Source organism: Podarcis pityusensis (assembly GCF_964106645.2).
Source record: "Podarcis pityusensis genome assembly, chromosome: 5".
NCBI lineage: Eukaryota > Metazoa > Chordata > Lepidosauria > Squamata > Lacertidae > Podarcis > Podarcis pityusensis.
This window is the reverse complement of record NC_138032.1, coordinates 19,342,931-19,358,085: the sequence shown is the minus strand read 5'-3', so window position 1 is coordinate 19,358,085 and position 15,155 is coordinate 19,342,931. Positions and strand designations below refer to the sequence as shown.

Here is a 15,155-nt window from a genome sequence, read left to right as displayed (position 1 = left end):
TCATCATCATCATAATTTATTATTTATACCCCGACCATCTGGCTGGGTTTCCCCAGCCACTCTGGGCAGCTTCCAACAAGATATTAAAATACAATTTTAATTTCTGGATTTCTTTGGATCTGGTTTTCACAGATCTCTACCCTATTTACTTCTGGTTTCATGGTAACCACGTCTGTGGGCTCCACATCATTTTTAAAAAAGAAATATTATCTTCTAGATGACTACAAGAAACTAGATATGAATTCCCCAATATATCAGTGGAGTAATATTTACTGTTGCAATCTTTGTAAAGTGATATCACAAGGGACTAAGTGAGGAATGAACTAACCTTACTTAACACCGTGAGATTCTTAAAACAACGTATATAAATATGGCTATTGCCTTAGGATGCAGCTCTGCAGGCGATGCACAGAGCTGCTTCTCCCCAGGTACCAACTCACAGAACACTTTGGTTCCTACTATCATTTCAGCTGGTATTCAAGAATGGAGAATACATTCTCTGATGTTACAGAGGAATTAATATACTGAGGAAATCTTTTTTTTGACAAATCCGCTTATTGCCATATCAATATTATATGAGACACTGGGCACTTTATGCGGCAGCTATTATTTGCCACTTACATGTGCAAACGTGTCTAACAGATTCATGGTTCCAAGCACATTGTGGACAAAGAGCAGGGAGTTGTGGCCAGTTGTGGCTTTTCTAACATGTCCATGTTTCAAGAAATGCATCTCCTCTCCACTGATAGGGTTGCCATATGTCCTCTTTTTCAAGGTTATGTAAAATGAGAGTAGCCATAGCGATCCATAGTTAAATATAGAAGTTGGAAAATGTGCCCTCTTTTTCGCTCTTCAAAAAAAATAAAAAATGCAACTGTCACATAAAATGTGAATTGTTCGTCAAGGAAAGCCTGAATTACAGTGAATGAATGGAAGGCACAACTGGAAGCTCATTGGCTATGATGTAAACAATGGCTGTGGTGTAAACAATCATATGTTCATTGTTTACATTGCTAGATTCTTGCTGCTGAACAGCCACCATATGCCCAACTTGTTAAAGATGCTTGGCAAATCACCAATATACTGGGCTGACTCAAAGTTTTTCTAGCTGAAGGATCATTTAATGCCTCAGCAGGATGGCTGAAGAGCAATGCTTGCTTTTGGTAATTTAAGTACAGTTCCCTCAATTAGTCATTGTTTGATTAAATTATTCAGAACATTTAGCTATAGCTAAATTTGGCACTCAACCACCAATGAACTGTTGTTAAATAGCACAGATTGCCAATAAACAATATAACACATCATTATTTGAGCCAATGGCCTGGAAGATATCCAAAATATGCAGAGTTGTTCAGCAGGAGAGCAAAGTACACAATGTTGAATTTGCATTTTAAAGAATACACAACATCTTGGCAACATTAAGCCAAATATAGGGCAATGCATAAACTGATAGTAGTAAGTTTCTAACCCGAATAGTAAAAGGTAAAAATTGGTTAGCAAAGGTAAACAACAACAATAACCCACCAATAATGAGCTAAGAGACCCTGGATAGTCAAAATGGTGCCCTACAGATGCTGCTAAACTACAATTCCCATCATTCTTGGCCATTGGCTTTGCTGGCTGAGGCTGAATGGATTTGGAGTCCAACACCTTCTGGAGATTAGTGACATAAATTATTTTATAAAGAGCATTCTAAGACAAGAAAACAACTCTTGAATTTTGTCCCATTGTAACCAATATAAGATAAAAAGTTTACCAATAATTTGCTACCTTTTTTACCTTTACCTTTACCCTTGGAACTCAAAACCTGCTGCCTGAAGCTGCCACCTCACTTTGCCTAATGATAGAGCCAGCTCTTATAATGCCACGGTGCATCAAGGTTGAAGCAGATGTTAACAAGTGGTGCACTTCTTTAATACTGGACAAAACTTATAAACATTGTCACCTGGAATGTATTCTAGAGGTCACTTTTGGTACTGAACTGAAGAACTACATCCAATGAAATTTTGCCCAGGTGTGTGTGTGTGTGTGTGTGTAAGTGTAAATACCGACAATGCAAACTCATTCCCAGATCAATCCAAAATGTCCTTTGACCTCTTGTGACCAAGCACAGTCCACATGGTTGGTGGAGGCTGAAATGGCTCTACTTGAGCACACTTGGGGAGATGCAACCTTGGAAAACATGTGCTGCTACCCCAGTTGTATGCAAGTAGTGAGCCACAGTGCAGGCAGAACATAACCAACATGGCTAGCAGTCACTGATAGCCTTCTCCTTCATGAACTTGTCTAATCCCAAAGGCTTCCAAGTTCGTGGCTGGGAGCAAGTTCCATAGCTTAAGTACTTTCTTTTGCCTGAATCTTTCAAAACTTAACTGCATTGTCCATGAGGCTGAGAGTTGTGAAAGAGGGATAAAAACTTTTCTCTATCCCCATTCTCTATACCATGCACCACTTTTATACACTTCCATTCTTGCTTGCCTTTTCTCTAATGCTCCACATGCCTTTCCTCACAGAGAAGTTGCTTCATCCCATTGATAACTTTGGTTGCCCTTTTCATAAACTTCCCAGCTTTAGCAATCTGAGTGCAGAGGAAGAAATGGGGAGGGGGGGGAGCGAGTCCTGTTTTTATCTACTGAATATATCTAAAGCTTTTTCCATACTGCCCTCCAATTCTATACTTCCCAGGCAGTTCACAATAAACATACAAAAAGGCACCTAACAATTCTTTGTATTTTCCCTGTCCCTATCAAGAAAGTGGCTTGTGTTCCTGAAGCAGAAAAAGTTCATGCATCACTCCATGACCCCCATTTTGGATGTCAGAAGCAAGCAGGACTTGATATGCTTTTTGTTCCCTCTGGGAGTTCAAGCATCTGAGTCTGCTCTAAGTCTTAAGGCGGCAAAGGCAGAGCCTGCTGATAAAATATGTTGAGGTTATGTCTAGAGACGCCGCCCTTTCCACTTTTAGGAGGAAGTCTCGCTGAGTCTTTGTGCTGTGATTAAAAATAGGGCAGAGTGGCAAGTCACAAAACAATGTAGGGTCTTCCATTTTACTCTCTTTTGGGTGAAGAGATGCAAGATGAAACTTTGTCCACCACTGATTCCAGCTTTCCTGTCTATGACACTAAACTACAAACAGAGGAGGAGGGAAAAAATTCCTCTGATTTCCTTCTCTTGGCTGCAACCAAAGTACAGTCAAAGACGACATGCAATGGGAAAGGACCCAGTGAAACTTTTGTGCTTCCTTTCCAGTTTCCAAGGAAAATGGGCTCCGGCACAGGAAATGCTAGATTCTGCTTGTGAGATTTGGCTATAAATTGTCCCCTGCAATCCAAGTCTCGTTTGTTTCTGCAGGTTTATATTTAGTCTCCCTAACTCTACAGCTAATTGTGTTAGGAAGCCCTCACGTACCACTGAAGTTATATTCAATTTGTCTAGAAGCCAGGCAGTGCAGAACGAATGAAATTATTCCATCAAATGCAAATTAACTTGCAACATGAGCACAAGATATTTAATGCTAGGTTTTAAATAGTCATTTGCTTCCAGCACTAGGAAGCAAAAAGAAGACACGCCATACAGTAATTGTTTTAGTTCATCGGCACACTGGTGTCAAGCTCAGCAACTGCCTGAGATGTGCATGTGCATTTTTGAATGGCTCACATCGGATAGCATTCTGATCTAAACACGTTTGCAACCATGTGGGTTAGAAAATACATTGCACTTTTCCTGATTTTCAGTTATCACTGCATAGGCGATTAGCCCCTGGGGCCATTGTGGAATTGTGAAAAAGCAGCATAGGAATGTATGAAGCTGCTGTCCTTGCTAACTAGAAGCAGCTGGCCTGTTCTGCTACCCTCAAATAGGGATGAAGGACAACTTTAGACAATAGACACCTTCAGACAACTTAAGTTTACACTGACTTGACTCAGGGTGATGCGAAAGTAGTAAATATTTGCAAAGCACTTGGGATTACTTTAGTACATGCAACAGAAATACGTGTTGGATCCAGATGAGGTTCCAACTCATCTGATGAAGGAAGAGCCTCTGGGTTCAACCCAGTGTGTGCAATATTTCTTTGCAGTGAATCAATGTAATTTGTCTTAATTCTGGACTTCAGAATGTTGCAAAGGGCCTCTGCACACCTAGAAAACTCTAGTCCTCTTTGTATCAGTTCAGCACAGTTCAAGGAAAGGGAAAAATAGTGGAAGTGAACAGCTGGCTTTGCAAATGGTGTAAACAGGAACGGTTTGGATTCTTAGATCACGGACTGCAGTTTCTTGAAGATGGACTTCTGGCAAGCAATGGGCTGCATCTCACAATGGTTGGGAGGAATGTTTTTGCCAAAAATCTCAGAAACCTCATCAGGAGGGCTTTAAACTGACTAATGTGGGGGAGGGAGAAAGTGCTCCTGAAGGTAGGAGTCTATCAATTGATGAAGATGATCATCCAAATGTCATAGACCAAATGGAGCAAACAGCACGCAGACCTAGTGGTGGGAGGAAAAAATCCTTAAATAGGAGACACGGGGGGGAGTGATTAATGGACTTCAATGTCTGTACACTAATGCGCAAAGCATGGGAAATAAACAAGATGAGCTTGAGCTCTTGGTACAGCAAACTAAATATGACATAATAGGCATCACTGATACCTGGTGGGATAAGTCCCACAATTGGAATGTAATAATGGAGGGATACAATCTATTTCAGAGAAACAGACCAGACAAGAAAGGAGGAGGAGTGGCGTTATATGTCAGGGATGTGTATACCTGTGAAGAGATCCAAGATTTAGAACCTCAAAGCCAAAGTGAGAGCATTTGGGTCAAAATTAAGGGAGAGAAGAATAACAGTGACCTCATTGTGGGAGTTTACTATAGATCCCCAAGCCAAACGGAGGACATAGATGATGCCTTCCTGGAACAGATGGCCAAGCATGCAAAAGGAAGGGAGATAGTAGTAATGGGGGACTTCAATTACCCGGATATTTGTTGGATGTCAAACTCAGCCAAGAGCATAAGGTCAAACAGATTCCTCACTGGCCTTGCAGACAACTTCATTGTCCAGAAAGTGGGAGAAGCAACAAGAGGAACAGCCATTTTAGATCTGGTCCTAACCAATGTTGATGACCTGGTTAGTGGGGTAGAAGTGGAAGGATCATTAGGCACGAGTGATCATGCTCTTCTGAAGTTTACTATACAGCGGAAAGGAGCAGCCAAGCATACTAGGACTCAATTTCTTGACTTTAAGAAAGCCGACTTCATAAAACTTAGGGAAGGGCTGGGTGAGATCCCATGGACAGTAATACTAAAAGGAAAGGGAGTTCATGATGGCTGGGAGATTGTTAAGAGGGAGATAGTAAAAGCACAACTTCAGGCAATACCAATGAGACGGAAACATGGAAGGTGCCTAAAGAAGCCAGGGTGGCTATCTAAAGAACTTTAAACTGAGTTAAGATTAAAAAAGGATGTGTACAAAAAATGGAAAAGGGGGGAAACCACCAAAGAGGAATTCAAACAAATAGCCAGCACGTGTAGACACAAAGTCAGAAAAGCTAAAGCACAGAATGAACTCAGGCTTGCTAGAGAGGTTAAAAGCAACAAAAAAGGCTTTTATGGGTATGTTCGTACCAAAAGGAAGAACAAAGAAACAGCGGGGTCACTCAGAGGAGAAGATGGTGAAATGCAAACAGGGGACACAGAAAGGGCTGAACTCCTCAATGCCTTCATTTCCCTCAGTCTTCTCCGATAAAGAAAACAATGCCTGACCTGAAGAATTTGGAGCAAATGATTCAGCAGAGGAAACACAGCCAAGAATAACTAAGGAGATAGTACAAGAATACTTGGCTAGTTTAGATGTATTCAAGTCCCCAGGGCCAGATGAACTGCATCCAAGAGTATTAAAAGAACTGGCAGATGTGATCTCACAACCACTGGCAGTCATCTTTGAGAATTCCTGGAGAACAGGCGAAGTCCCGGCAGACTGGAGGAGGGCAAATGTTGTCCCTATTTTCAAAAAGGGGAAAAGAGAGGACCCAAATAATTACCGCCCAGTCAGTCTGACATCAATACCAGGGAAGATTCTGGAGCAGATCATTAAGCAAACAGTCTGTGAGCACCTAGAAAGGAATGCTGTGATCACCAATAGTCAGCATGGATTTCTGAAAAATAAGTCATGTCAGACTAACCTGATCTCGTTTTTTGACAGAATTACAAGCCTGGTAGATGAAGGGAACGCAGTGGATGTAGCCTACCTTGATTTCAGCAAGGCATTTGACAAGGTGCCCCATGATATTCTTGTAAAGAAGCTGGTAAAATGCGGTCTTGACTATGCTACCACTCAGTGGATTTGTAACTGGCTGACTGACCGAACCCAAAGGGTGCTCATCAATGGTTCCTCTTCATCCTGGAGAAGAGTGACTAGTGGGGTGCCACAGGGTTCTGTCTTGGGCCCGGTCTTATTCAACATCTTTATCAACGACTTGGATGATGGACTCAAGGGCATCCTGATCAAATTTGCAGATGACACCAAACTGGGAGGGGTGGCTAACACCCCAGAGGACAGGTTCACACTTCAAAACGACCTTGACAGATTAGAGAACTGGGCCAAAACAAACAAGATGAATTTTAACAGGGAGAAATGTAAAGTATTGCACTTGGGCAAAAAAAATGAGAGGCGCAAATACAAGATGGGTGACACCTGGCTTGAGAGCAGTACATGTGAAAAGGATCTAGGAGTCTTGGTTGACCACAAACTTGACATGAGCCAACAGTGTGACGCGGCAGCTAAAAAAGCCAATGCAATTCTGGGCTGCATCAATAGGAGTATAGCATCTAGATCAAGGGAAGTAAGAGTGCCACTGTATTCTGCTCTGGTCAGACCTCACCTGGAGTACTGTGTCCAGTTCTGGGCACCACAGTTCAAGAAGGACACTGACAAACTGGAACGTGTCCAGAGGAGGGCAACCAAAATGGTCAAAGGCCTGGAAACGATGCCTTATGAAGAACGGCTAAGGGAGCTGGGCATGTTTAGCCTGGAGAAGAGGAGGTTAAGGGGTGATATGATAGCCATGTTCAAATATATAAAAGGATGTCACATAGAGGAGGGAGAAAAGTTGTTTTTTGCTGCTCCAGAGAAGCGGACACGGAGCAATGGATCCAAACTACAAGAAAGAAGATTCCACCTAAACATTAGGAAGAACTTCCTGACAGTAAGAGCTGTTCGACAGTGGAATTTGCTGCCAAGGAGTGTGGTGGAGTCTCCTTCTTTGGAGGTCTTTAAGCAGAGGCTTGACAACCATATGTCAGGAGTGCTCTGATGGTGTTTCCTGCTTGGCAGGGGGTTGGACTCGATGGCCCTTGTGGTCTCTTTCAACTCTATGATTCTATGATTCTATGATTTGGGGGGGGCAAATCAGCATTTTCTCTAAAGCAAATGGTGGTGCACATTAAAAAAAATGAAGCCACTGCAACAGGAAAAGCTTTTGAAAAATGGAGAAATTAGAAACATCTCAAAGTTGTTCTAAAATGCATCTAAGTATTTCCTACGAGGGAGATTTATGGTGCTCTCACATATGCTCTCCACCTCCTCCAACTTTCCCATTGCATGACGAGATATTACAGAGATTTCATATTCCATCATCCTTTGGGGACAGACAAGGTCCTGCTGCCCTTGAAAGATGCTTAGGCACCCATGTATTTGGCAGCAATGATATAAACAGTTTTTGCAGCACACATTTCAACTTTCTTAGATCTACCTTTAAATTCATCTTGCTTCCAGTTAACTTCTGACATCTGAATTTTTTGTTTTGTGAAAAACAACAGCAGAATGGATATACTGACCCAGCAGAGAGGGATGGTAAAGTATTTGAACATGGAGCATTAAGACTTCTACTAGGCTTGTTGTTTATCATCGCTGGGATGAAAATTCTTTTGGGGATTTTTATTATTATTTAATGGGTGGGTGTGTTATTTTATAGTTTAATAACAACATTTTTATAGTCTATATATCTTCAAATTCCATGGTAACCAAAAAAATGCTCCAAAAGAAACACAGAATTTTTACAAGCTTTTCCCCTTTTTTTGGCAGAAGGACTTGGTTGTCACATGGTGTTTGCGTGTTTGCAACTGGCAATTGAACCTTATTAAAAGAAAGATAGGCCGTTTTATTTTATTTTTTTCTTCTTGGGACTTTTAAAAAGAAACATTTGTGAAATTGATGAGAAACAGAGGGGATATGAATATTGTCTGGAACTCATTGAAAGGCCATAATATGGTTCTGCAAATATGCTGAGCTTTAAAGAGTGGAAATCAAAGTAACAGGTTAAACTTTTAGAAAGCCATTGACAATATAATGGCTACATTTTATCACTCTAATCAATAATAATAATAAAAATTTCTGAGTATAATTTCTTTCGGATAAGGCATGAGTTTATTCTCTAGTTAGAAAGATCTTCTTTAGATTCAGAGGAGAACTGTATGCACTTGAAAATATTCTTTATCCAAAATGGCAGTAAGGGATTAGTCAGGTATTTATGAGATCTAATCTCTACTGAAATATCAACTTTCCTTTAAAAAAAAAAGTAGGAAGATCCAGACCTTCTGATTATTTGGAAAAATGAATCATACCAATTAATCCGTTAATTTAATAGATTAATTGCAAAAATCAAATAGCAATTGTACATAGCTCCATTTGGATGAAGCAGGTGCATAATTTAGATCACAATGCATGTTAGAGGGGAGGGGAAAGTCACGCTGGCTTTTTACATGCATTTTCCAAGTTCAAAATGGTTACGACCATTTGGAACATAATACTGAACAGGCAAGTGCCTATCAATTCCAGCTGACATTTTAATAGGTTATCTCAAAAGCAATGTGGAAGAAGACAGATTTGCTATCCACAGCTAAAATGGCAATTTTAATTTCTGGAAGAAAAATATTCCTCATCAAGTATCTCAATGATTTTATTGGATATGGGACAAAGCATTCTGTGAAAACTAAGGAAGGGCAGGTCAACTGAGAATTGTAATGAAGTTCAGTGATGTTCTGGAATGATAGCAGTACTGCATGACTGCTCACTCTGTTTCCATTGATTAGACTCAAGACAGATCCTGAAGCTGAGGCTCCAATACTTTGGCCACCTCATGAGAAGAGAAGACTCCCTGGAAAAGACCCTGATGTTGGGAAAGATGGAAGGCACAAGGAGAAGGGGACGAAAGAGGATGAGATGGTTGGACAGTGTTCTCGAAGCTACCAGCATGAGTCTGACCAAACTGCGGGAGGCAGTGGAAGACAGGAGTGCCTGGCGTGCTCTGGTCCATGGGGTCACGAAGAGTTGGACACGACTAAACGACTAAACAACAACAGACTCAAGACACTGCTTTAAGTTTGCTGTAATTATTTCCCCACCTCCAACATTATTGGATCTACATTGATGCCTATCTTGTTTCTGATCAGCTGTAAAGGCCTACATGTTTTGAGGTCAGAGTACATAAAGAACCCCTCACTTGCTCCCACATAATCCCTCCCTCCCACTGAGATCTTTGAGGAAATATCTGCTGTGTGTCCCACCACTGTTGGAAGCAAGGGCTGGTGGGGACATGGGACAGAGACTTCTTGATTGCAGCACCATGGAACTCTTTCTCATGGAAGACTTGTACAACTCACTGCTAACCTTCAGAAAGCTGGTGAAGAACATCTTGTTCCAATGATGCTTCAGTGGTGACCTGCCGTTCTGATTAGATTCACATCTGTTCTGTAGCTGATGGTGCTTTTCTATTTCTATGGTGCTGCTGTGCTTTTTAAAAATTAGGCTGAGTGGTGCATGAAATTTTAAGGTTGATGTATGCCCTGCAAAACTTAGGGAAGCCTGCTTGAAACATGGGGTGGGTTTGGAGGGCAAGACGGATGGCTAATGTTTCCATTTGATTTTGAATTGATTTTAGAATATTGATTCTGGAATGCTGTGTTACTTTTATTGCTGTTAGCCGCTCTGAGCCCGGCTTCGGCTGGGGAGGGCAGGATATAAATACAATTATTATTATTATTATTATTATTATTATTATTATTAATCTGTCATGCAAATTGTTACATCTGGAGGAAGTTAAGGCATCTGGCTGGCTTCTGTGAGAACCGGCTATGGGACTAGATGAGCCTCTGGTTTGATCCAGCAGGTCTTTTCTTAAGATAGGCTCCTATGTCAGGTGAAGAACATATTGTGACCTCTTTCCAACATTATGTCTGCCATCACCCTCAGTCTCCTCATGTTCTGTGTCCTGTACAGTGGTACCTCAGGTTACATACGCTTAAGGTTACATACGCTTCAAGGTTACATACTCCACTAACCCAGAAATATTACCTTGGGTTAAGAACTTTGCTTCAGGATGAGAACAGAAATCGTGCAGCAGCGGCGCAGCAGCAGCAGGAGGACCCATTAGCTAAAGTGGTGCTTCAGGTTAAGAACAGTTTCAGGTTAAGAATGGACCTCCGGAACGAATTAAGTACTTAACCCGAGGTACCACTGTATATGAATGCAACCACATATAAACATTTATCCCTCTTAGGCAAGATCATAATTAACCAAACATTTTGAATTCCCTCAGGCCATTAAATTAATGAGGCCTTACTGTGGATATTTAGAAGTTGAGGCATTCCTTACCAATCATAGCTAAGAAATAAGAAATAATTCATCAAATATTGTTTCTAGTCGCACCTGTGGTTCATCCTGGAATGAACCTTCCACTTTTAAAAAAATTGTTTTCTTTTAATCTGATTATATGTCCGATTACGTGCCTGTAATTTGTTGAGCAAAGATTTACGCCACCTATTACTACAACTGTACTTTTAAACTAGATGCTATTGCAACAGTAAATGTGTGAATCCCAGAACTCAAATGTGGAGTGACATGGAATATACAATATAATCACTACTTCAAATGCAGTAATTCTGGTTTTTAAAGAGAAACATTTTATGTATCTAACTTGCCTTTGGCCATGGGAGTATTTTCACTAAAAACAAACATTTCTCTCCTCATCCGGTTTCAATTCACACTATTACAGTTGAGAAATGTAGCAGGTGAAAGTATACATGAATAGCAATTTTATACATGGGGGCTCCCTCCCATGTATTCCTTCCCCCCAGCTATTCAGTGGCCTGGTTTGCAAATTCTTAACAACAACACTTTTAAACTATGGTTTGTTTAGTTTGTTTGAATGTCTGAAACCAGCCCAGCAGGCTAACCATGGTTTGCTATTTTCCAACAAACTATGATATGAAGATATAGTTTGTTTGGCCACTCTACCCCAGAAATGCACCAAGTTTCAAAGGCAAGAGCAACTGGGAAACCAAGTCAAGCTTTGGAGAAGCAAACCATGGCATGCTTGCTTGCATGAGAGATTACTCATGATTTGTTGAGCAAACCATGGTCAAAATCAAATATGACTGATTCTTATATGCAAACACAGGCAATGAATACATGTGGAGGGGACCCTGCTCATCTCCCATGTAAATCTGTTGCATATTCTCCCATCAAACACTCCCAATGTGACATCAGATAAGACATGCACAAGGCAAGATAATCTTTTGATCTGAGGGCATGACTTCTCAATGGACTAACCACTAGCTTAAAGGTAAAGGGACCCCTGACCATTAGGTCCAGTCATGACCGACTCTGGGGTTGCGGTGCATATCTCGCTTTATTGGCTGAGGGAGCTGGCGTACAGCTTCCAGGTCATGTGGCCAGCATGACTAAGCCGCTTCTGGTGAACCAGAGCAGCGCACGGAAACACCGTTTACCTTCCCGCCAGAGCAGTACCTATTTATCTACTTGTACTTTGACAAGCTTTCGAACTGCTAGTTTGGCAGGAGCAGGGACCGAGCAACGGAAGCTCACCCTGTCGCGGGGATTCGAACCACCGGCCTTCTGATCGGCAAGTCCTAGGCTCTGTGGTTTAATCCACAGTGCCACCCGCGGCCCTAACCACTAGCTTAGGTGTGCTTTAAAAAAAATAGTAGTAGTAGTAGTAGTAGTAGTAGTTTATTAAATCTGTATACTGTCCTTCATCTGAAGATCTTAGAGAAATTGACAGCATTAAATACAAAATAAAACCACAAAGTACATAATAAAAACATTACCAATAGCAAAACAAACAATTGACTCTGAGCATGAGACTCTTAATCCCAGGATCGTGGGTTCAAGCCCCACATTGGGCAAAAGATTCCTGCATTGCAGGGGATTGGACAAGAATGACCCCTCTACAGGTTGGGGACCTTCCACCTCTACAGTTCTATGATTCTAGGACTAGATGGATCATTGGTTTAACAATGTAGAAGTCTGCTGGATCAAGCCACTGGCCCATCTAGTCCAGCATCTTCTTCTTACATTGCCCAACCAGATGTTTATGAAGCCCGCAAGCAAGATCTGAGTGCAACAGCCCTCTCCTCCACTATGGTTTCCAGCAACCGGTATTCAGAAATCTGACAGGCAAGTGATGAAAATTTTGACCCAGCAGGGCAAATCTTAGATTTTTATTAAAAACTACCATTAAATATCACCGTGGAAAAACCCAAAACTGACCAAAGCAGATTTCCACATAAATAGATATGTATAGGATGTACATATTTTTCAGAGGCATCTTTCTATATACTCTGAGATATGATCTACTGGAATACATTACTATATTAAGAGCAAAACTGAGGAACTGTTATCTGAAATAGGTTATGTTTTGGGAAATATCTGAGGCATGCGAGACATATAATACTGGGCGTTCTCTGCTCCGCTACTGCCTGTAAAACACTGATTTTTCAACTGAAGCTGGAAGCCATTAAGACTTTTATAAATGTGTCCAATGAAGTGTGAAGAATGTGGACTTCTCCTTTTTCATTCCGTTTCCAACTGTACAACGATCCAAGTTGAGCTTTAATGCGGTTCTTGAAAAATTGGAAGCATCGTGGATTAGACTGATTATCAAACGAAGCAATTCTGTTCGGCCTTGATGAAACTCACACCCTGCTTTAAGACAGTTCAAGGAAATGTGCCCGTAGCTCAAAAGCTCTCCACCAGCTAGACAAAACACACTTCATATTTTGAACACCTAAGTCTTAATTCTTTGGGTTGATCTAATGTTATTCAGACAATTAAGGTTATTGCTTCTATAGCTTTATAGACACACTTATGAAGGTCTCACTGCTTGCCATTTGACAACTGAAGAGTTCTAGTAATCTGAATTTGTTCCAGAACAGATGTTCCCAAACTGTGGCTCGTGAGCGTCATTCGAGTGCAGTGGTTGAAGAAGCGAGACAGCACATCCATCGCATTAAATATTATTGCTTTTTAATTGCATTTTTAATTTCTTACATTTCTTATTTGCAGTCTATGGAATTTGAAAGGAATTCCTGGAAGGATCAAGTCCATAATGTAGGGATGCTAAACCAAACAGAGGCACCAAGTGGCCTGTATGGGTGGGAGACTTAGATATGACTCCACTTGGACAAAGACAACCTTTAATCTGTTATACATGCCTTCATAGAATCACAGAGTTGGATCCCGGGAGTAACCCAGTCCAACCCCATGTGAAGCAGGAATCTCAGCTAAAGCATCCATGTCAGATGGCCATCCAATCTCTGCTTCATAGTCTCCTGTTTGGAATAGTACAGTGAATCATATGAAGTTCCAGAAACGTCAGTTTAGTTCAGAATGTGGGTGCCAGTATGAACACATTATGCCAGTGATATCTTCCCTGGTTCCCACTCCATTTATGGGACCAGTTCAAACTACTGTTTTTGATATTTATGGCCCTTCATAGCTTGGGATCCACATATACGAAGAAAGTTTCTTTTTACATGTACCTATGCAGACTCTGAGATCTTCTAGAGGCAAATGCCCCTGCCAGCTGAGGTATGACTACCAATAAAAGGGCCTTTTCAGTGGTAGCACCTCAGTTGTAGAATCCACTTCCCAGACTGTGTTGCCTGGCACTTACTCTGCTGACAGGCAAAGGTCTTGTTATTTTCCCAGGCCTCCTAAATCTGTTTTGGTCTATGCTGTTTTATTCTGCTCTCTTGAGTCTTATTTAAGCTTTATACTACATCTTTTGAGGATTTTTAGCCCATAATATATGTTAAATAGTTTACCAATGCCACGTTTTCTGTGTGATCAAGAACTGTGGGCAATTACCACAGTTAGTTCATTAAATATCACTGTCTGTCACTTTCTTAATTTCATTTCCCTCTAACCTCACTGTTTACAATCCCCTACTTCCAAAACACACTCCTGTAACTCAGGACAACACTTTATGCACCTGGTAAAGCAAATGATAGCCCGCACAAGCGCATGCTGTAATAAATTTGTTAGTATTTTCAGTTGCATGTACATGATCCCAACTTGATGCAGGCATAAGGAAACTAGAAAGAAATCGCCATTTAATATTATTTTGGTGAGCAAAGTATCTTCCTCTGATGTTCAGGAACCCCTATATTTCAATCAGCCAAGATAAATAATAAATCCTTGCTGGCCCTAGTGAGAGGCTGAAAAGCTCATGCCATGTAATCTTCAGTTAGTCAAAGAGAGTATTAATGGCTATGGTGAAAGTACCCAGTTGAACTAACAGATGCCAATTGCTTCCTCAGGGATGAACAAGGTAAAAAAGAAGCAATGCTCACCAAATTACATATTTCCTCTTAGTCATTTCAAATGAACCTGTTTTAAAAAAACCCCTCACAGGAACAACCTGCAGTATGTGCACTGTGTAACGGCCTCAGTCTGAAAGGTAATTAAGTGTCCTTCAGCTACAGTCTATTTTCCTACATCATGTCTTTTTTGCTTAATGAAAAATCTATATTCAAACTAAAGGAGTTTTAAAAATCCATACTAATTCATTGCTGAAGACTGCTATGTTCTGCGCAGGGAAAAGCAAAGGCGAGTCTGAAAGCGAATTCCCCCATAAATCTATTCAAGAAGACTAATGGGGGTGAGGGATAGTGGCACATCCTTGTTAATGATGTGTGCTTTTGGAGCTTTTAATGTGGGTAGCATGGATTTAAAGAGCAGTCTTTTTTAAAAAAATAAAAAATAAAATAAATATTAGTAATAATTTATATAGCCATTAGCATGTGCAAAGTGCTTTATGGCCTTTAAGAACACATTGGAAGATTATTCAAGAACACTGTG

General features: G+C 40.8%; 1 protein-coding gene across 2 annotated transcripts in view; it reads right to left on the bottom strand.

Annotated features, from left to right (window-relative positions):
* The window catches only part of PPM1L (protein phosphatase, Mg2+/Mn2+ dependent 1L), a 177,833-nt gene that overhangs the window by 45,713 nt on the left and 116,965 nt on the right, over nucleotides 1-15,155 (bottom strand). The window lies entirely within an intron of this gene.